The 24,291-nt window shown below is 47.3% G+C and overlaps 1 protein-coding gene across 4 annotated transcripts in view; it reads right to left on the reverse strand.

The window, feature by feature from the left end:
* The window catches only part of cep68 (centrosomal protein 68), a 41,582-nt gene extending 18,164 nt beyond the window's left edge, over nt 1–23,418 (reverse strand). Inside the window, exon 1 of one of the 4 annotated variants that reach the window (XM_060831872.1) lies at nt 23,269–23,418. The gene's annotated coding sequence lies outside the window, so the exon portion shown is untranslated. The other 3 variants (XM_060831873.1, XM_060831871.1, XM_060831874.1) reach the window with 3 other exon arrangements.
* Nucleotides 23,419–24,291: the final 873 nt, after the last annotated feature.

Genomic DNA, 24,291 nt, shown 5'->3' on the forward strand with positions numbered 1-24,291 from the left:
CTGCACCAAAACCACATCAGTCCATTTCCAACTTGTTCAAAACACCAGAATCCATCAGAACCAAAACAATTCATCCAAAAAAAAACAGCTGTCACTTTTCACAGGAGAATTCAAATTGGATACAGAACCGGCTCAGACTGGCTCAAACTGGCTCAGAGGGAGGAGGCAGGGGGTGGGGGTGGAGGGTTGTTTTTCAGACTGGAGGCCTGTGACCAGTGGAGTGCCACAAGGATTGGTGCTGGACCCTCTACTTTTCATTATTTATATAAATGATTTGGATGTGAGCATAAGAGGTACAGTTAGTAAGTTTGCAGATGACACCAAAATTGGAGGTGTAGTGGTCAGTGAAGAGGGTTACCTCAGATTACAACAGGATCTGGACCAGATGGGCCAATGGGCTAAGAAATGGCAGATGGAGTTTAATTCAGATAAATGCGAGGTGCTGCATTTTGGGAAAGCAAATCTTAGCAGAACTTAATGGTAAGGTCCTAGGGAGTGTTGCTGAACAAAGAGACCTTGGAGCGCAGATTCATAGCTCCTTGAAAGTGGAGTCGCAGGGAGATAGGATAGTGAAGAAGGCATTTGGTATGCTTTCCTTTATTGGTCAGAGTATTGAGTACAGGAGTTGGGAGGTCATGTTGCGGCTGTACAGGACATCGGTTAGGCCACTGTTGGAATATTGCGTGAAATTCTGGTCTCCTTCCTATCAGAAAGATGTTGTGAAACTTGAAAGGGTTCAGAAAAGATTTACAAGGATGTTGCGAGGGTTGGAGGATTTGAATTATAGGGAGAGGCTGAACAGGCTGGGGCTGTTTTCCCTGGAGCGTCGGAGGCTGAGGGGTGACCTTATAGAGGTTTATAAAATCATGAGGGGCATGCATAGGGTAAACATGGAACATAGAACAGTACAACACAGTACAGGCCCTTTGGCCCACGATGTTGTGCTGAGCATTTACCTTAATCTAAGATCAACCTAACAGACACACCCCTCAATTTACTGCCCTCCATGGGCTTGTCCGGCAGTCGCTTAAATGTCCCTAATGTCTCTGACAGTGCATTCCATACACCCACCACTCTCTGTGTAGAGAACCTTCCTCCAATCATCTTAAAAGTATGACCCCTTGTAACAGCCATTTCTGCCCTGGGGAAATCTGTCTACTCTATCTATGTCTCTCACTACCTTGTACACCTCCATCAAGTCACCTCTCTTCGTTCTCTCCAATGTGAAATGTCCTAGTTCACTCAACGTATCTTCATAAGACAAGCCCTCCAAACCAGGCAGCATCCTGGTAAATCTCCTCTGCACCCTCTCCAAAGCATCTACATCCCTCCCATAATGAGGTGACCAGACCTGGACACGATGTTCCAAGTGTGGTCTAATCAGGAGTTTTTAATAGAGCTGCTGCAAAACCTCGCGGCTCTTAAACTCAATCCCCCTGGTTCATGACAGCTAAAACACCATAAGCCTTCTTAACAACCCTATCCACTTGGGTGGTAACTTTGAAGGATCTATCTGTATGGACCTCAAGATCCCGCTGTTCCTCCATATTGCCAAGAATCCTGTTTTTAACTCTGTATTCAGCATTCAAATTTGACCTTCCAAAATGAGTCATTTCACATTTATCCAGGTTGAACTCCATCTGCCACTTCCCAGCCCAGCTCTGCACCATGTCTATGTCTTGTTGTAGCCTGCAACAGTCCTCTGATTAGATTAGACTAGATTCCCTACAGGAAACAGGCTCTTCGGCCCAACAAGTCCACACTGACCCTCTGAAGAGTAACCCACCCAGACCCATTCTCCTCTGACTAATGCAGCTAACATTATGGGCAATTTAGCGTGGCCAATTCACCTGACATGCACATTTTTGGATTGTGGGAGGAAACCGGAGCACCCGGAGGAAACCCACGCAGACACAGGGAGAATGTGCAAACACCACACAGTCGCCAGAGGCTGGAATCGAACCTGGGACCCTGTTGCTGTGAGGCAGCAGTGCTAACCACTGAGCCACCGTGCTGCCTCCTCAACACTATCTACAACACCACCCACCTTTGTGTCATCGGCAAACTTACCTACCTACCCTTCCACTTCATCCAAGTCAGCTATTACAAGGGGGCATAGCTTTAAATTAAGGGGCGGTAAGTATAGGACAGATGTTAGGGGTAGATTCTTTACTCAGCGAGTCGTGAGTTCATGGAATGCCCTGCCAGTAGCAGTGGTGGACTCTCCCTCTTTATGGGCATTTAAACGGGCATTGGATAGGCATATGGAGGATAGTGGGCTAGTGTAGGTTAGGTGGGCTTGGATCGGCGCAACATCGAGGGCCAAAGGGCCTGTACTGCGCTGTATTTTTCTATGTTCTTAAAGTTTGATTGAAGATTTGCAGCTCGGGTATCCGTTGTTGTGGTTGTGTTCGCCGAGCTGGAAGTTTTTGCTGCAAACGTTTCGTTCCCTGGCTAGGGAACATCATCAGTGCTGTTGGAGCCTCGTATGAAGCGCTGCTTTGATGTTTCTTCCGGTATTTATATTGGTTTGTTCTTGCCGCTTCCGGGTGTCAGTTTCAGCTGTAGTGGTTTGTATGTGGGGTCCAGGTCGATGTGTCTGTTGATGGATGTTCTTGCCGCTTCCGGGTGTCAGTTTCAGCTGTAGTGGTTTGTATATGGGGTCCAGGTCCATGTGTCTGTTAATGGAGTTTGGGGATGAATGCCATGCTTCCAGGAATTCTCTGGCTGTTCTCTGTCTGGCTTGTCCTATGATGGTGGTGTTTTCCCAGTCAAATTCATGTTGATGGTTGTCTGAGTGTATGGCTACTAGTGATAACTGGTCGTGTCGTTTTGTGGCTAGCTGGTGTTCGTGGATGCGGATTGTTAGCTGTCTTCCTGTTTGTCCTATATAGTGTTTTGTGCAGTCCTTGCATGGTATTTTGTAAACTACGTTAGTTTGGCTCATGCTGGGTATTGGGTCCTTTGTTCTAGTGATTTGTTGTCTGAGTGTGGATGTTGGCTTGTGTGCTGTTATGAGTCCTAAGGGTCGCAGTAGTCTGGCTGTCAGACTATGTTCTGTGTTCATATCTAAAATCTACAAAAAGCAGGGGCCAAGAACAGATCCCTGCAGGATATCACTCGTCACCAACTTCCAGGTGAAATACTTTCCATCCACCACCACTCATTGTCTTCTTTTGGCCAGCCAATTATGTATCCAGACAGCCAAATTTCCCTGTATCCCATACCTTCTAACTTTCTGAATGACCTACCATGGGGACCCTTATCAAATGCCTTACTGAAATCTACATACACCACATCCACTGCTCAACCTCCTCACTTACTCAAAGAACTCAATCAGGTTTATGAGACATGACCTGTTCCTCACAAAGCCATGCTGACGATCTTTAAATCCTCTCTCAGAATCCTTTCCAATACTTTGCTTATCACAGACATAATACTGACTGGTCTGTAATCCCCAGAGATTGCCCTATTCCCTTTCTTGAACAGAGGACCAACATTTGCCTTCCTCCAATTAGCCGGTAGTACACCAATGGAGAGTGAGGATGCAAAGATCTTTGCCAGAGGCACAGCAATCTCATTCCTCACTTCCCTTAGTAATCATGGACATATCTGGTCCTGTCCTGGAGACTTATCTATCTTGCTGGTTCCCAGAATTTCCAGCGTATACACTTTCTTAATATCAATCTGCTCAAGCTCATTAACCTGGTCCACGGTATTCACAAGGTCCCTCTCTCTAGTCAATACTGAAGCAATAAACTCATTTAGGGCCTCCCATACCTTTTCAGAATCCAGGCCAAGTTCCCTCCACTACCTCTGATCGGCCCAACATCTCTCTGATCTTTCTCTTATTCCTCACAAATGTGTAGAAACGCCTTTGGGTTTTCCCTCATCCTTCCTGCCAAAGCTTTTTCGGCCGCCTTATAGTTCTCTTTACGGGGGGGAGAGAGAGAGAGAGAAAGAGAGAGACACCCAGAAAGAGAGAGAGAGATACCCAAAAAGAGAGAGACACCCAGAGAGACAGACAGACAGATAAACTTAACATTTCATTTCATTGCAATCACAGTCTGCTGATCAATCCCAGACACTAACTGTTTCGTCACAGGCCTGCTGTGTTTCTCCAGCACTTCCTGTTTCAGATCTCCCGCATCTGCAGTTTTTGGCTTCACTAATAACCATGCCAATATTATGATTCTCTTAATATTTTTAGCTCGCAAGAAGCCTGAGATTTGAAATGAGTTGAAATTTTTGGAACTGAGTTCCAACCATTTACTTGTGTTTCTTAACTTCAGGACTGCCTCCAATTTTAAACTTGTTTTAGACTTCACACCCACCTGAAATAGTTTCTCTTTCTCTCGACCTGTTCCTCTTAACGGTGCAGGAGGGAGGGGATCAGATTTTCAGGACAGTGAGACCAGTTCTGGGGGAGGTGGGACTATTACACATTGGGCGGTCTCCAGCTGGACAGGACTGGAACCAAAGTCCTTGGGGGTGGCTTTTGCTAACACTGTTGGGGAGGGTTTAAAATGATGTGGCAGAGGGGTGGGAAACAAATGAGGTGGTTCGTAGACAGGAAGGAGGCAGTAACTAAAGCCTGTAAGGAACTAGATAATGAAGTCAGTGTGACTAAGAGGAAGAGGAGGCAGGGAGCACATTAGATTAGATTTGTTTGTCCAATGTGTGCAGGAGGGTTTCCTGACACAATATGTAGACAGGCCAACAAGAGGTGAGGCTATACTGGATTTGGTTCTAGGTAATGAACCAGGCCAGGTGTTAGACTTGGAGGTAAGTGAGCACTTTGGGGACAGTGACCACAACTCGGTGACTTTTACTTTAGTGATGGAGAGGGATAAGTGTGCGCCGCAGGGCAAGAGTTATAGCTGGGGGCAGGGAAATTATGATGCAGTGAGGCATGACTTAGGATGTGTGGATTGGAAAAACAGGCTTCAAGAGAAGAACACTAATGAGATGTGGGGATTGTTCAAGGAGCAGCTACTACATGTCCTCGATAAGTATGTACCAGTCAGGCATGGTGTAAAGGGACCTGTGAGGCAGCCGTGGTTTAGTAAGGAATTGGAATCCCTTGTGAAAGGGAAGAAGGCGGCATATGTAAAGATGAGGCATGAAGGTTCAGTTGGGGCGATAGAGAGTTATAAGGTAGCCAGGAAGGATCTAAAGAGAGAGCTAAGAGAAGCGAGAAGGGGACATGAAAAGTCTTTAGCTGGTAGGATTAGGGAAAACCCAAAGGCTTTCTATAGGTATGTCAGGAATAAAAGGATGACTAGGGTAGGTATCGGTCCAGTCAAGGATAGTAGTGGGAAGTTGTGTGTGGAGGCGGAGGAGATTGGAGAGACACTAAATCAATACTTTTCATCAGTATTCACTCAGGAACAGGACACTGTTGCTGATGTGAATATGGAGTCACAAATGATTAGAATGGATGGCCTGGAAATATGCAGGGAAGAGGTTCTGGGAATATTGGAGAGGATGAAAATAGATAAGTCTCCTGGGCCTGATGGCATTTACCCTAGGATCCTATGGGAAGCTAGGGAGGAGATAGCAGAGCCATTGGCCTGGATTTTTATGTCGTCATTGTCAACGGGAATAGTACCAGAGGACTGGAGGATAGCGAATGTGGTCCCCTTGTTCAAGAAAGGGAGTAGGGATAGCCCTAGTAACTATAGGCCAGTGAGTCTGACTTCAGTGGTGGGCAAAGTCTTAGAGAGAATGGTAAGGGATAAGATTTATGAACATCTGGATAGGAATAACGTGATCAAGGATAGCCAGCATGGTTTTGTGAAGGGCAGGTCGTGCCTCACAAACCTTATTGAGTTCTTTGAGAAGGTGACTAAGGAAGTGGACGAGGGTAAAGCAGTAGATGTTGTGTATATGGATTTTAGTAAGGCGTTCGATAAGGTTCCCCATGGTAGGCTAATGCTAAAACTACGGAGGTATGGCATTGAGGATACATTAGAGGTTTGGATTAGGAATTGGCTGGCTGGAAGGAGACAGAGGGTAGTAGTTGATGGACTATGTTCATCTTGGAGTGCAGTTACTAGCGGTGTACCACAAGGATCTGTTTTGGGACCATTGCTTTTTGTTATCTTTATAAATGATCTAGAGGAAGGGCTTGAAAGCTGGGTAAGCAAGTTTGCGGATGACACAAAAGTCGGTGGAGTTGTGGATAGTGAGGAAGGAAGGGGTAGGTTACAGCGGGATATAGATAAGTTGCAGAGCTGGGCAGAAATGTGGCAAATGGAATTCAATGTAGCTAAGTGTGAAGTCATTCACTTTGGTAGGAGTAACAAGAAGATGGATTACTGGGCTAATGGTAGGCTACTTGGTAGTGTGGATGAGCAGAGGGATCTTGGTGTCCATGTACACAGATCTCTGAAAGTTGCCACCCAGGTAAATAGTGCTGTGAGGAAGGCATATGGTGTACTGGGCTTTATTGGTAGAGGAATTGAGTTCCGGAGTCCTGAGGTCATGTTGCAACTGTATAAGACTCTGGTGCGGCCTCATCTGGAGTATTGTGTGCAGTTTTGGTCGCCATACTATAGGAAGGATGTGGAGGCATTGGAACGAGTGCAGAGGAGGTTTACCAGGATGTTGCCTGGAATGGTAGGAAAATCTTATGAGGAAAGGCTGAGGCACTTGGGGCTGTTCTCATTGGAGAAGTGAAGGTTTAGGGGAGATTTGATAGAGGTGTACAAGATGATTAGGGGTTTAGATAGGGTTGACACTGAGAACCTTTTACCGCTAATGGAGTCAGGTGTTACTAGGGGACACAGCTTTAAATTATGGGGTGGTAGGTATAGGACAGATGTTAGGGGTAGATTCTTTACTCAGCGGGTTGTGAGTTCATGGAATGCCCTGCCAGTAGCAGTGGTGAACTCTCCTTCTTTATGGTCATTTAAGCGGGCATTGGATAGGCATTTGGAAGTTATTGGGCTAGTGTAGGTTAGGTAGGATTCGGTCGGCGCAACATCGAGGGCCGAAGGGCCTGTACTGCGCTGTATCTTTCTATGTTCTATGTTCTATTAGATTAGATTACTTACAGTGTGGAAACAGGCCCTTCGGCCCAACAAGTCCACACCGACCCGCCGAAGCGCAACCCACCCATACCCCTACATTTACCCCTTACCTAGCACTATGGGCAATTTAGCATGGCCAATTCACCTGACCCGCACATCTTTGGACTGTGGGAGGAAACCGGAGCACCCGGAGGAAACCCACACAGACACGGGGAGAACGTGCAAACTCCAGTCAGTTGCCTGAGGCGGGAACGCAGAAGGGACAGGTGGTCTGAGGTGTATTTGTTTGAATGCAAGAAGTGCAGTAGGTAAGGCAGATGAACATAGGGTGTGGATTAGTACCTGGGAGAATGATGTTATAGCTATTACTGAGACTTGGTTGAGGGAAGGGCATGATTGGCAACTAAATATCCCAGGATATCAATGCTTCAGGTGGGATAGAGAGGGAGGTAAAAGGGGTGGAGGAGTTACATTACTGGTCAGAGAGGATATCACAGCTGTGCTGAAGGAGGGCATTATGGAGACTCTAGCAATGGGCAGAGCTCAGAAATAGGAAGGGTGCCTCCCAACAGTGAGGGTGAGATAGAGGTACAAATATGTAAACAGATTATGGAAAGATGTAGGAGCAACAGGGTGGTGGTGATAGGAGATTTTAATTTTCCCAACATTGACTGGGATTCACTCAGTGTTAGAGGATTGGATTGAGCAGGATTTGTAAGGAGCATCCAGGAGGGTTTTATAGAGCCGTATGTAAATAGTCCAATTCAGGGAAGGGGCCACACTGGGCCTGGCGTTGGGGGATGAGCCCGGCCAGGTGGGTGAAGTTTCAATAGGGGATTACTTTGGGAATAGTGATCATAATTCTGTAAGTTTTAGAATGAGAGTGGTCTGAAAGGAAGAGTGCTAAATTGGGAAAAGGCCAACTGTAGCAACATTCAACAGGAGCTGGGGAATGTGGATTGGGAGCAGCTGTGTGATGGTAAATCCACATTTGCTATGTGGGAGGATTTTAAAGAGAGGTTGATTAGAGTGCAGGAGAGACATTTTCCTGTGAAATTAAGAGATAGAAATGGCAGGATTAGGGAATCACAGGTGAAATTGTGAGACTAGCTAAGAGAGAAACGGAAACATACATAAGGTCTAGGCGACTGAAAACAGACAAAGCTTTGGAAGAATATCAGGAAAGTAGGACCAATCTGAAAGGAGGATTTAAGAGGGGTAAAGGGGTCATGAGATATCCCTATAACAAACAGGGTTAAGGAAAAGCCCGAAGTCTTTTATTCATATATAGGCAGCAAGAGGGTAACTAAGGAAAGGGTTGGCCCACTCAAGGACAAAGGAGGAAAGTTATGGGTGGAGTCAGAGAAAGTGGGTGAGATTCTTAACGAGTACTTTGCATCAGTATTCACCGAGGAAAGAGACATGCCGGCTGTTGAGGTCAGGGATAGATGTCTGAGTACTCTAGGTCAAGTCAGCATAAGGAGAGAGGAAGTGCTGCGTATTCTAAAAGGCAATAAGGTAGACAAGTCCCCAGAACCAGACAGGAGGGGAGCGAGCGAGGAAACAGCTGGGGCCTTAACGGATATCTTTGCTACATCCTTGAACATAGGTGAGTTCCTGGAGGCCTGGAGAATTGTTAATGTTGTCCCCTTGTTTAAGGGGATACTCCAGGTAATTATAGCCTGACATTAGTCATAGGGAAGCTGCTGGAGAAGTTAGTGCAGGATAGGATCTATTTACATTTGAAAGAAAATGGACTTATCAGTAATAGGAAGCATGGTTTTGAGCGGGGAAGGTCATGTCTTACCAATTTAAATAGAATTTTTTTGAGGAAGAGACAAAGTTGATTGATGAGGGAAGGGCTGTAGATGTCATGTACATGGACTTCAGTAAGGCATTTGATAAGGTTCCCCGTGATAGGCTGACGGAGAAGGTGAAGTCGCATGGGGTCCAGAGTATTCTAAACTAGATGGATAGAGAACAGGCTGCGTAACAGGAGATAGAGAGTAGTAGTGGAAGGGAGTTTCTCAAAATGGAGACCTGTGACCAGTGCTGTCCCACAGGGATCCGTGCTGTTGTTCGTGATATACATAAATGATCTGGAGGAAGTTATGTCTGGTCTGATTAGCAAGCTCACAGATGACACTAAGATTGGTGGAGCAGCAGATAGTGAAGGAGACTGTCAGAGAATGCAGCAGAATACACATAGATTGGAGAGTTGGGCAGGGAAATGGCAGATGTAGGCAAATCTGAGGTGATGCATTTTGGAAGATCCCATTCAAGAGCGAACTATACAGTAAATAGAAAAGCTGTGGGGAAGATTGACATACAGAGAGATCTGGGTGGTCAGGTCCATTGTTCCCAGAAGGTGGTAATGCAGATCGATAGAGTGGTCAAGAAGGCATAGGGCATGCTTTCTTCATTGGATGGGATACTGAGTACAAGAGTTGGCAGGTCATGTTACAGTTGTAGAAGACTTTGGTTTGGCCACATTTGGAATACTACGTACAGTTCTGGGCGCCACATTACCAAAAGGATGTGGATGCTTTGGAGAGGGTGCAGAGGAGATTCACCAGGATGTTGCCTGGTATGGAGGGTGCTACCTATGAGGAGAAGTTGAGTAGACTAGGTTTATTTTCATTAGAAAGACGGAGGTTGAGGGGGGACCTGATTGAGGCCTACAAAATCAGGAGAGGTGTAGACAGGGTGGATAGCAAGAAGCTTTTTCCCCAGTTACTAGGAGTCACGAGTTCAAGGTGAGAGGGGAAAAGTTTAGAAGAGATACACATGGAAAGTTCTTCATGCAGAGGGTGGTGGGGGCCTGGAACACATTGCCAGCACAATAGCGTCACTAAAGATGTATCTAGACAGATACATGAATGGGCAGGAGCAGAAGGATACAGATGCTTAGAAAATAGGCGACAGGTTTAGATTGGGGGTCTAGACCAGCACAGGCTTGGAGGGCCGAAGGGCCTGTTCCTGTGCTGGAATTTTCTTTGTTCTTTGTTCTGAAAATTTTTGATCAAATCAGACCTTCATTTTCTAAAATCCAGTGAACACAATGCTCCTTTCTCAAAGCCACAATATGAAAATCAAATGCCTTTATCAAGTCTGACAATCCCCGTTTCTAATGCACTCCTGGGGTTTCACAATGACTGAGAAATGCAGTTTCCAAATGGACTAAGACGCTAAGACCGCTTAGCGACAACTTACAGCAGTGACATCCCACACCGTGGGTCCACCCAGGCGGTTTCCTTGTAGGGCTCAATGTAAAGGTAGGAGACACATAGTGGTCAGCCTTAAAGTGCATCTTAAAGGAGGAGAATCAGCCAGATGGGTTAGGGGAGGCAATTTCAGAGTAAGGGGAGTGCCTAGCTGCAGACACAGGCAACAATGTGACTGACATTACAATCTGGTGTGTGGGGGAAGAGTCATTCAGGACGGAAACAGACCCTTTGGTCCGACTCATCCATGCTGACTACATAGTCTGGTCCCATTTGCCAGCATTTGGCCCATACCCCTCCAAACCCTTCCTATTCACGTGCCTTTTAAATGTTGTAATTATACCAGCTTCCACCACTTCCTCTGGCAGCTCATTCCATACACGCACCATCCTCCACATGAAAAGTAGCCCCTTAGGTCCCTTTTAAAACTTTCCCCTCTCACCTTAAATCTACGCCCTCTAGTTCTGGACTCCCTCACCCTGGCTATTCATCCTGTCCATGCCCTTCATGATTTTATAAACCCCTCAGCCTCCAATGCTCCAGGGAAATCACTCCCAGCCTATTCAGCCTCTTCCGGTAGCTCAAACCATCCAACCCTGGCAACGTCCTTGTAAGTCTTTTCTGAACCCTTTCAAAGTTTAACATCCTTCCTATGCCAGGGAGACCAGAATTGCACACAATATTCTAAACGTGTCCTCACCAACGTCCTGTACAACCACAACATGACCTCCCAACTCCTATTGTCGAGAGTGTGGTGCTGGAAAAGCATAGCAGGTCAGGCTGCATCCAAGGAGCAGGAGAATTGAAGTTTCAGGCAAAAGCCCTTCATTCCTGATCTGCTGCACTTTTCCAGCACCACACTCCCAACTCTGATCTTCAACATCCGCAGTCTTCACTTTCTCCTCCTCCCAACTCCTACACTCAATGCACTGACCAATAAAGGTAAGCATACTAAACGTCATCTTCACCACCCTGTCTACCTGGGACTCCACTTTCAAGGAATGATGTCAGAGTTGAAGGATTGAAGTGGTCCCACAGGACTGTAGGACTCAAATGTCATATTTCCAAGTTAAGATACTTAACTAAGTGGGAATGTGTGTCATGAGGAAGATATTAAAAGGCCTCAGGAGGATTAGACAGAGTTAGCGAATGGTCAAGAAAATGGCAGCTGGAATATAATGTAGAAAAATGTATCCACTTTGATGGTAAAAATCGACGTGCCAAATATTTTATAAAATGGGCAAAGGAACCTAGTGCCCTTGCCAGTAAGTGACTGCAGGCTAACATACAGGTGCAGCAAGCTGTTAGAAAGATGAGTAAAATGTTGGTCTTTCTCACAAGAGGATTTGAGTACAGGAGCAGTGAGGTCTTGCTTCAGTTGTGTAGGAGCTTGGTTAGACCACAGTTAGAGTACAGGGTACAGGGTATGCCCTTATTTGGTTTTCCTTATCTCATGAACACTAATATTGCCTCAGAGGGAGAGGAGTTCCCGGGATGGTGGGACTATCCTGTGAACAGGGATTGGACAAATTGGGCCTGGATTCTCGACAGTTTGGAGAATGGCAGCAGAGATCTCAATGAAACTTACAAAATACTTCAAAGACATGGACAGGGCAAAACGCAGGTAAGATGTTTCCTGGACTGGGGAGTCCAGGGCATAGGAACATTGGAATTTGGAGCAGGAGTAGGCAATTCAGCCCTTCGAACCCACTCTGCTGATCTTATCCTGATCCCAACTCCACTCTCTGGCCTGCTCCCCATCGCCCTTCATCCTGCTGTTCATCAGAAACATATCCATTTCTTTCTTGAATCTGCTGATTGATTCTGCCTCCACAACCCTCTGAGAGAAATCCAGGAGGCACAGTTTAAAAATAAGAGAGATGTGAGATGAGGAGAAATGATTTTATTCAGAGAATCCTCTAGCCCACAGGGGCCTGTGGCAGAGCTGCCAGAGAGTCTGTTTCAGGTGACAGACTGAACTGACCTCAGGATGGGTCAGCCTGGGCCTGGACTCACGAGGGTATTGAAGAACGTGAGGGGATCGGACTGAAACTTATAAAATTCTAGCAGGGCTGAACAAAATGATGCAAGCAAGCTGTTTTCCCTGGTTGAGGAGTCGAAAATAGGGGACACCGTCCCAGGAAACAGCCTGAGATCAGGAACCATTACTTCACTCGGACAGTGGTCAATGTGTGGAATTCACTGCCACAGAATGGTGTGGAGGCCAGGTCACGGAATATATTCAACGCTGGGATTGATGAATTCTGAGATACAAGAGGTCTCAATAGGGGGATGCAGAGAAAACAAGAATACAGCATTGAAATACAAGATAGGCCACCATCAATGGCAGTGCAGGCTTGAAGGGCCGAATGGCCTGCCCTTGCCCCTAGTTTCTATGTTCTGTTTCTGATTATCAATGAGGTAAAAGATTATTGGGATGGGGTGGGGGGGTGGGGGTAAAAGGCTTTGAGGTGCTTGGTCAGCCATGATTATATTGAATGGTGGAGCAGGCTTCCTGCTGTTCATCTGGTCCATGTTTGCCACAGTGATTGGGCAGGAACATGTTATCCTCCACCGGAACAGCTTTCAGTTCTCCAGGAGCTAATGATGGATTCTCAGGCCACTTCTGGGAGTAACTCAGGGAAAGCGCAAACAAATCGAATGTAATTTCATCACAATGTTTTGTAATTCATCAAAACGCTCTCGATGGCTGTGGGCAAGAGGCAGCTGTTTGACTTCGAAATCAGGAATCCTCCAGGTGGGTAATGAAGAGTGTGCTGGCATTCCCATTGGCTGAAGGACACACGGCCAAGCATGGACTTGTAAACTGACCAATGGGAGGAGGGAGAGAGAGGGGGGAATCTGGTGTCTGAGCACAGGGAGGTGACCCCATATTGCTGGGTAGACTGCCACAGGTGTCCTCAGACTCTGGATGGAGAGATCACTGGGCTGGCACTGGGAATGTACACAGGCTGAGCAAACTACAGAAGACTGGAATCTCTCCACCCACCGATAGTCAGATAAACATGTAGCGACATGCCCCCTAACAATAAGAGTACTTTAACATCCTGTACAGTTCTTGCTCTTGATCCATGTGTTAATATAACATTAATGACCGGTTTCCTTCAGAATTAGTTGTGAACCCTGTCGATATTAATCCAGCCTCAAAGTGCAAAGTGCATTCATCTAACACCTAACAGGGAATCCCTACAGTGTGGAAACAGGTCATTTGGCCCAACAAGCCCACACCGACCCTCCAAAGAGCATCTCACCCGCCCTATCCCTGTAACCCTGCATTTCCCATGGCTAAGCCACTCAAATCTGCACATCTTTGGACTGTGGGAGGAAACCAGAGCACCCGGAGGAAACCCACACAGACACGGAGAGAATGTGCAAACTCCATGCAGACAGTCGCCCAAGGCTGGAACTGAACGCTGTGAGGCAGCAGCACTAAGCACTGACACCCAACGTTAACAAGGCAAATCATCCCCATGTGCTTTATGGGAGCAATTGTTACACAGGAATGGACACTGAGCCACTAAAGTTAGGTCAAGTGAACAAAAGCCCTGGGACAAAGAGATTTTTTTCTGTTTGTGTCATGGGACATGGGCATCACTGGCTGGGTCCAGTATTTATTGCCCATCCCTAGTTGCCCCTTGGGAAAGTGGGGGTGAGCTGCCTTCTTGAACCGCTGCAGTCCATGTGCTGTAGATAGACCCACAATGCCCTTAGGGAGGGAATTCCAGGATTCTGACCCAGCGACTGAAGGAATGGTGATATATTTCCAAGTTAGGATGGTGAGTGGCTTGGAGGGAAACTTACAGGAGGTGGTGTTCCCATGCATCTTCTGACCTTACCTTTCAGGATGGAAGTGATCATGTGTTTGGAAGGTGCTGTCTGAGGGTCTTTGGTGAATTTCTGCAGCACATCTTGTAGATGGTACACACTGCTGCTACTGAGCATTGGTGGTGGAGGGAGGGGATGTTTGTGGATGTGGGGCCAATCAAGTGGGGGCTGGATGGTGTTGAGCTCCACGAGTGTTGTTGGAGCTGCCCCCATCCAGGGCAAGTGGGGAGTATTCCATCACACTCCTGCGTTGTGTCTTGTAGATGGTGGACAGGCTTTGGGGAGTCACTCACTGCAGGATCCCTAACCTCTGACCCACCCTTGCACCCACTGTGTCTACATGGTGAATTCAGTGAGTTTCTGGTCAATGGTAACCCCCAGGATGTTGATTGTGGGGTATTCAGTGACGGTAACACCAGTGAATATCAAGGGGCGGGTGTTAGATTGTCTCTTATTCACGATAAGTGATAAGGGAGACAGGACGCCAACTCGCAGAACATCTCTGGGACACTAGCAGCAAACAACCCCACCACGCTGTGGCTGACCACTTCAACTACCCCTCCCACTCCCACTCCCACTTTGCCAAGGACATTAAAGTCCTGCGCCTCCTCCACCATCAAACCAAGCCAGCCGATGCCTGGAGGAAGAACACTTCATCTTCCACTTTGGGACCCTCCAACCACCCGGCAATGTCGACTTCACCAGTTTCCTCATCTCCCCATCCTCCACCTCATCCCAGATCCAACCCAACTCAGCACCGCCCTCTTGAACTGTCCTTCCTGTCCATCTTCCTTCCCACCTATCTGCTCTACCCTCCCCTCTGACCTATCACCCCCCACCTTCATCTACCTATCGCCTTCCCAGCTACCTTCCCCCCAGCCACAGTCCCAGCCCTATCCCCACCCTCCTATTTATCTCTCAGCCTCCTTTTGCAATGCCCCACATTCCTGATGAAGGGCTTATACCCAAAACGTGGACTCTCCTGCTCTTTGGATGTTGCCCGATCTACTGCGCTTTTCCAGCAACATTTTTCAGCTCCGACCTCCAGAATCTGCAGTCCTCACTTTCTGCTCTTACTTGGGATGGTCGTTGATGGGTGTTTGTGGGGTATGGATGTTACTTGCCACTTGTCAGCCCAAGCCTGGGTATCGTGCAGATCATGTTGCATTCGATCACGGACTGCTTCAGTATCTGAGAAGTTGTAAATTAGCGCTAAACATTGCACAATCATCTGCGAACATCCCCACCTCTGACCTATTGAGGAAGCAGCTGAAGATTGTCCATTTTGACAGAAACAATTTCCCATGAGACTCCATTTGCCCACTGCCTTAACCTATCTCTATCCCTTTGTAGGTTAATGTCCCTTCACAATTCACCTTCCTATCTTTTGTCAACAATAAATTGAGTTCCTGCACCTTTGAAACTTTCATCCAAGTCATTTCTATAAACGGTAAAGAGTTAGGCCCCAGCACTGACCCCCGGGGCACACTGTTCAGTGGCATTGTACCAGCCTGAAAAAAGGACCCACTTTTTCATACAGTCTATTGATGGTCAGGCCCAGGACACTATCCTGAAGAACTTCTGTGGAAATGTCCTGAAGTGACTCACCCCACCTAATATCCCAAAGAAATACATAAACTAGGAGACATAGACCATTCAGCCCCTCGTGCCTGTTTGCCCATTCAATAAGATCTTGGCTAATCGCTTCATTTTTCAATCTTTGGTTTTTTTCCCCAACAACAATCTAACCACCTCGACCTTTGAAATATTTGGTGACCTGGACCCCATCAACTTCTCAGGCAGAGAGTTCCAAAGTTGCATAATCCTCTGCGAGAAATGATTTCTCCTCATCCTCTCTCGGTCTCCTTCCCAAACTCAGTCCCATCACTTATCCGTCCCTCAGCATTATCGTCACCTCACTTACATACTCCAGTTACATCACCGGCGTCTACCCAACAATGTGGAAAATTGCCCAGGTATGACCTGTACAGAAAAAGCAGGACAGATCCAACCCAGCCAAATCCCACCCCATCAGTCTACTCTCAAATCATCAGTAAAGTGAACAAAGGGGTCACCATAGTGCTATCAAGCAGCACCTGCTCAGCAATAACCTACTCAGTGACACCCAGTTTGGGTTCCCCCAGGGTCACTCAGCTCCTGACATCATTACATCCTTGGGTCAAACATGGACAAAAAGGCTGAACTCCAGAGGGGAGGGAGAGGGTAAGCCCTTGACATCAACTGAGTGTGGCATCAAGGAGCCCTGACAAAACTGGAATCAATGGGTATCAGAGGGCAAACACTCTGCTGGTTAGGGTTATTCCTGGCACATAGAAAGATGTTCAAGACTGGAGGTCAGTTATCTCAGCTCCAGGACATCTCTGCAGGAGTCCCTCAGGGTAGTGTCCCAGGCCCAACCATCTTCAGCTGCTTCATCAATGACCTTCCCTCCATCAGAAGGTCCGAAGTGAGGATGTTCACCAATGATTGCACAATGTTCAGCACCATTCATGACTCCTCAGGTACTGAAGCAGTCCGTGTTCAAATGCAACAAGGTCTGGGCAATATCCAGGCTTGGGCTGACAAGTGGCAAGTAACATTTGTACCACACAAATGCCAGACTATGGCTGTCACTAACAAGAGACAATCTAACCACTGCCCCTTAACATTCAATCACTAAACCCCCTATCAACATTCTGGGAGTTATCATTGATCAGAAACTTAACTGGACTCACCACATAAATGCAGTGGTTACAATAGCAGGTCAGAGGTTAGGAATACTGCAGCGAGTAACTCCCTTCCTGACTCCCCAAACTCTATCCACCATCTACAAGGCACAAGTCAGGAGTGTGATGGGATACTCCCCACTTGCCTGGATGGGGGCAGCTCCAACAACACTCAAGAAGCTCAACACCATCCAGGACAAAGTAGCCACTTGATTGACACCACATCCACAAGCATCCCCTCCCTCCCCCACCAACTCTCAGTAGCAGCAGTGTGTACCATCTACAAGATACACTGTAGAAATTTACCAGAGATCCACCGAGTAAACCCACAGCCACTTCCATCGAGAAGGACAAGGGCAGCAGATACATGGGAACACCACCAGCTGCAAGTTCCCCTCCGAGCCACCCATCATCCTGACTTGGAAATATATCACCATTCCTTCAGTCACTGGGTCAATATCCTGGAATTCCCTCCCTAAGGGGCATTGTGGATCTATCTACAGCACATGGACTGCAGCGGTTCAAGAAGGCAGCTCACCCCCACCTTCTCAAGGGGCAACTAGAGATGGGTAATAAATACTGGGCCCAGCCAGTGACACCCACATTCCACAAAAATGAGCAAATTTTTAAAAAAATATATCGCTACAATTTCTCAATCTCTGTTTGTGTTAGAACATTCCCAGTGCCTAACTCGAACCTTAACCGTAACTATAACCATAACCATAACCCATTAAAGCCAACCCTGTTCAGATCCTGCTAATCAGCTCAGAGCCTCCCTCCCAGTTGTACCAGGTATTGTCAGACTCTGAAGGGTCTGTTACAGTGAGTGAATCGAGGGCTTATACAAGACAACAGGCAGCTCACAGGAAAGAACCTCCACTCTGTAAAGACAGAACCATTGTCTGGTGCAGCCCTGACAGGTATAAAAGGTCATGACCAGGGTCAGGAAAAGGAAGCTTTGTTCATTCCTCCGACAATATCATAGTCAAACTGATCTGACTGACTGTAGATTTATTTCTGACACAGAATCACTGATTGATCAAGACTGTAACAGAAATTTATGGAACGCATTCAATTATATTATACATCCAAGACAAATTACCTGTGAAAAACTGTGGCCGTAAACCGTCTCCCTCAGCCGTTGATGCACGATGGTACCAAGTCTGTCACCGCCTCAAACCCAGCTCCTCTTTCAAAGAAAATGTGCGGAATATTCTGTCCTGTGGCTCTTTCCTCCCAGCTCCCAGCTGACCAGGGATTAACTATATCCTCTGTTCACATTGTCCCTGAGCAATAAGGGGGAACAGCCATTGCTCCAACTGCCTATACTGCCAGTGGATTCAGGTACCACTGGGCATATTAAATAGAGAGTGGAAAATCCATTCCGGGCAGCTTAAGTTCAGGTGTTGACACAGGGCTCCTGGTTAGTGAGTGGTTATTGACCAGAGGGTGTTAAATAACCAGTGGTTGGGGGGAGGAGGGCACTACAAAAAGGCAAGTAGGCATCCTGTCCAATAGACATCACTCTGAAAACCCCAGTTTATTGTGACCTAATTTCCTTCATAACTCAGCAAGGGCCTATGGCATAAATGCAAGAGATTTTAGTGGCTGGCTTGGTTGTTTGGCTCCGCTCAGACCCGTCCTGAGTTCGGTTTGCTCAGGGTCTGGACTCCCAGGACATGGCAGAACCCCAGGAACCCCGGAGTTTCAAAACGCACAGGACCTGAGTGAGTCTCCCCCAGCGCGCACTGGGACCGCTGGGTGATTTCATCAAATAAAACACTCACCAGCTCACCATGCTGCAACTCCACAGGGTTTTGAAGCTGGTCAGATAGAGGCTGCAAATTAAAAATCCAGCTGCAGACGGGAAACGGAAACAAACTCATAAAGAACTCGGGTTGTTATTGGCTGCTGCTGTTGCAAAGATACAAAACTTGGCGTGATCACAAATGTTTCGCTAATTTACGTGCTTTTGACTCTGACATGATCTGAGATTATCATCAGAGACAAATTACTGGAGAAAGTGAACAGCCTAAAGTCCCTGGTTAGCACTGGGACTGGCTCTGCATCTTTCAGCTCTAACAGAGTTAGCTGCAGATGCACAAACAGTGGAATGTAGTCACAATGATCTTCCAAAGTTACTGCAATTCAGCAACAGCTCCAGCAGACCGGGAGTTGGGAACTGTTACACTTCCTTTTGAAAAAGGAGGGAGGGAGAGAGAGCAGGAAACTACCAGCCCGTCAGACTGACACCAGTTGTTCGGGAAATGCTGGAATCCGTTATTGAGAAAGTCTTCAGAATGCACTTGGAAAAGCAGAGTATGATCAGAACAAGCCAACATGGGTTTTACTGAAAAACAATCCTGTTTGACAAGTAAAACAAAACAAAGATCTGCAGATACTGGAGATCTGATACAAACAAGAACAGAGAGTGCTGGAGAAACTCAGCAGATCTGGCAGCAGCTGTGGAGGGAAACAGAGTTAATGTTTCGGGTCCAGTGACCCTTCTGAAGGCAGATAAAGGGGATCTGGATGTAGTGAACCTGGATTTCAAAAAGCATGCAATAAGGTGCCATAGAAAAGATAAAAGCAAATAGAGATAGGGTTAATCTATCAGCACGGATAGAGAAAAGGGCATAAATGGAGCATTTTCCAGTTAACAGGCAATGAATAATGGGACCGTGCTGGGGTCCCAGCTATTTCCAATCTCCAGGTTTTACTTTGGCAGGTTAAGTAATTGTGCAATGAGGTGACAGATAGATTACAAAATTAGGAACTTAGTTTTGCCTTAGGAACAGCAGAATATTTTTAACGGCCTTGAAACTTGTAAATGTTGAGTTAACAGAGACCTAGGTGAACTTGTAAAGGAACACAAAAGGTTAGCATGCAGGAACAGCAAGAAATTAAGAAAGCAAATGGGATATTGACCTTTAGTGTAAGGGAATACTGGAAGACAGAAATCTTACTCCACCTGATGAAGGAGCAGTGCACTGAAAGCTAGTGCTTCCAAATAAACCTGTTAGATTACAACCTGGTGTTGTGGGATTTTTACTTACTCCAATTGTGCAGGGTCTTGGTGAAATCACAATAGTTTTAGTGTTCATGTCGAAGGAAGGCCATAGCTGCATTGGAGATGATGCAGTAAAGTTTCATTAAATTAGCCCCTGGGTCAAAGGACTTGTCTGCTGGTGAGACCCTGAGTCTAAAGGCTCCATCCTCTCTGCAGTTTCAAAGAATAAGAGGTGATCTCATCGAAATATGCAGAATTCTGAAGGGGGGATACTGGGACCTTGTTTCTGCTGATCAGGGAATTTACACCCAGTCACAGTCTCAAGATAAAGGGTCAAACATTTCGGCCAGAGCTGAAGAGGAATTTCTTCACTCAGTGAGTAGTGAATCTTCGGAATTCTCTACCCAGGGGATTGTGGATGTTCCTCAGGTCTGAGGAAGGGTCACCGCACCCAAACATTAACTGTGATTTCTCTTCATAGATGCTGCCAGACCTGCTGAGCTTTTCCAGCTATTTCCGTTTTTGTTTTCCTCGTTGAATATATTTAGGGCTGGGACAGAGGTACGTCTTGGTCCCTCTGAAATGAGCAGCAAAACAGGAGATGGTGCTGAAGCCCAATGTCACGATCATAGTGAATGGCATAGAAGACTGGATGGGCTGAATCATTTGTCCTCCTATTTCTAAGCTTATTGCCTGTGAAAGAGTCCCAGCAAAGTGTTCCATACATAAACTGTGTGTTCCCTTGCCACAATGCTGTCTAATGTCCCAAGTGTCCTCACTCTTAATGCTACAAGATTTCCATCATTTTGTTATTGAACAAACTGAAAGGCAGATACCAACAGAACAAGGGGTTCCACAAAACAGTGATGACTGGAACTGGAATTGGGTGTAACTTCAGCGATCAACACTGGCTCCCTTTTTGTTCCCCGACGCACAGACAATCTGGAGTTCATTAATGGGAACACAAACCTTAAAGCTGACCAAGACCATCAAGATTACGCAAAGATGGAAAGACAAGACAGGTTAATGAAATGGACAAGAAAAAGCCAGATCCAAAATAACATGCAAATGTGGAAGCTAACACATTCCGGCAGAGAAATCAATGACAGCCAATGGAAAGGATGCATCTGAAGAATTAAGACCAGAGTCATGGTTCCTGAGTATATGTTTTAAAAAGTAATAAAACTCATCCAGCAGCATTTGTGGACTCTACAAATAATAGTAAAGTATGCTAAATTAATTTGGTTAACTTTTGCAGCAATGATTGGGAACTCTGCCAGAAAATAGACAGATACTGGAGAAGCAGAAACCAGAGTATCCATCCACCAGGATTACTCATGAGTTGGCAAACCCAGAGCTGGTGGGACCATTTCCATTGAAAGCGAAAGAGAGATTCAATACAAGGTTTCTGAATTTCTCAGAGCTCCACAGTTAATGACGTTCTCTTCATTTATTTGTGGGACGTGGGGGTCACTGGCTGGGCCCAGCATTTATTGCCTGTCCCTAGTTGCCCCTTTTGAAGGTGGGGGTGAGCTGCCTTCTTGAACCGCTGCAGTCCATGTGCTGTAGGTAGACCCACAATGCCCTTAGAGAGAAAATTCCAGCATTTTGACCCAGTAATACTGAAGGATTGGCGATATATTTCCAAGTCAGAATAGTGAGTGGCTTGAAGGGGAACTTGCAAGGGCTGGTGTTCCCATGCATCTACTGCCCTTGTCCTCCTAGATGGAAGTGGTCATGGGTTTGGAAGGTGCTGACTGAGGATCTTTGGTGAATTTCTGCAGTACATCCTGTAGATGGCACACACTGCTGCTGAGAGTCAGTGGTGGAGGGAGGGGATGTTTGTGGGTGTGGAGCCAATCAAGCAGCTGCTTTGTCCCGGATGGTGTCAAGCTTCTTGAGTGTTGTTGGAGCTGCCCCCATCCAGGGCAAGTGGGGAGTGTTCCATCACACACCGGACTTGTGCCTGGTAGATAGTGCAGCTCCCTGCTGCTCCTTGTGCACTATCACCTCTCTGGAAGAGGGGCTTCCTGCTTCTGTCCATCAAACTGACGGAAATGCCAAGGAATTGACAGCCCTCAGGTCGCTGTAGAATCAATCAGGCTGATGCTGAAGTGTATTCAGGCTTTGGCAGCATTTTAACTCAAACAATAGCAGAAGCAACAGGGTGGTAGCTCCTCAAACCCCCACCATCATTCAGGAAGCTCATGGCTAACCTTTTAGTTTGCCTCCTGAGATACCCTCAATCTCTGCCCGCAATCTATTTTCAACAGCTCTACCGACTGGAGAATTCCAAACCGTCATAACCCCCTCCATGAAGACATTCTTCCTCATGTCAGTCCTAAATGGGTGACCACTCCACCATCGTACTGTGGCTGTCCCACACTGACTGCAGTGATTCACAAAGACAGCTCACTCCTCCCTTGACAACAGCTGTTAGAGACGGGCAATAAACACTGACCCAGACAGTGACACCCAGGTCAAGATTAGAGTGGTGCTGGAAAAGCACAGCAGGTCAGGCAGCATCCAAGGAGTGATTCCTGATGAAGGGCTTTCGCCTGAAACATTGATTCTCCTGCTCCTCGGATGCTGCCTGACCTGCTGTGCTTTTCCAGCACCACTCTAATCTAGACTCTGAACTCCAGCATCTGCCTAGTGACACCCAGGTACAGACTCTGGTCAACAGAATAATCTCCCACCATTTACCTAAACAGCTTTTTCAGCAATTTTGTACGTTTTGATTTTTTAAAAGTTATTATTTGGATAAGAACTTGATAAACATCTGAATATCTCCTGGACTGACCTTCTCAATCTAACCTGAGTGGGGGAACAGGCTGATATGCACACACCTTGTCAAACAGTTAATGTTAGTTACCTAAAGGCAATGGTTTGATTTACATTTTGTTGTGGAGACTGCATTGCTAAGTTACCACGTTCTGTATTGATGTTTTGAGAGCCAAAGTGCAAATTACTAGCACCAGAAAAGCTGATGAAAAATTGGACATTTATCCAGAGAGAGTACCGTCTCTCACACGCACATAAACAGATAAAAATATTAATGCCTCTTCGGGATATGTACAGACACACACGTAAACACCTCAGTAATTCCTCTCGCTCTCTCTCACTCACACACAGTTAAATGTGAAACATCCGAATCTAATCCACATTAAATTTAATTCATTTCCTGCTCTGTTTTAGGGAAATCTGTGTGAGGGCAGTTAATCCCTGAAAGCAGTTAGAATGGGAGCACACCAGGCCAGAGGGAGTGTTCCGCCCAGAGGCAGTTACACACAGAGAGAGCCCCGAAGATGGAGAGACCTGAACCCACAGCCACCATGAGCCTGTTCAATCATCAGCACAAGGTCTCCTGTCTTTGTGAGAGAGAGAGAGAGACACGGGCCGGGGAGGGATGGATTGCAATAACTCACCCAGAGTCTATCCCAGAGATTTCCCATCCGCCACAGGATCCAGTTGCTCTCTCCGTTCACCGACTGGATCCCATTTCCCGGAGAGAAGCCGATCCCCTGCAGTTTCACTGCAGCCGGAGAGAGGCGGCAGCTGCTGGGAGCGATCTGATATCCTGCTGTATCAGCAGGCGGAGACACACACACCCCACCCACCCACACACACCCCCACCCACACACACCCCCCACCCACACACCCCACCCACCCACACACACCCCACCTACACACACACACCCCACCCACCCACACACCCCCCCACCCACACACCCCCCCACCCACACACACCCCACCCACCACACACCCCCCCACCCACACACCCCACCCACCCAACACACACCCCCCCACCCACACACACCCCACCCACCCACACACCCCCCCCCACCCACACACACCCCCCCACCCACACCAACACACACACCCCCCCACCCACACACACCCCCACCCACACAACACACACACCCCCCCCCACCCACACACACCCCACCCACCCAACACACACACCCCACCCACCACACACACACACCCACCCACACACACCACCACCCACACACACCCCCACCCACCAACACCCCACCCACCACCCACACACACCCCCACCAACACACACCCCCCACACACCCACCACACACCCCCCCACCCACACACCCACCAACACCCACACCAACACACACCCCCACCCACACACACCCCCACCCACCACCCCACACACACCCCCACCAACACACACCCCCACCCACCAACACACACCCCCACCAACACACACCCCCACCCACCAACACACACCCCCACCAACACACACCCCCACCCACCAACACACACCCCCACCCACACACCCCCACCCACCAACACACACCCCCACCAACACACACCCCCACCCACCAACACACACCCCCCACCCACACCAACACACACCCCCACCCACCAACACACACCCCCACACACACCAACACACACCCCCACACACACCAACACACACCCCACCCACC

The sequence above is a fragment of the Hemiscyllium ocellatum genome, chromosome 10, assembly GCF_020745735.1.
Source record: "Hemiscyllium ocellatum isolate sHemOce1 chromosome 10, sHemOce1.pat.X.cur, whole genome shotgun sequence".
In the NCBI taxonomy this organism is placed as follows: Eukaryota; Metazoa; Chordata; class Chondrichthyes; order Orectolobiformes; family Hemiscylliidae; genus Hemiscyllium; species Hemiscyllium ocellatum.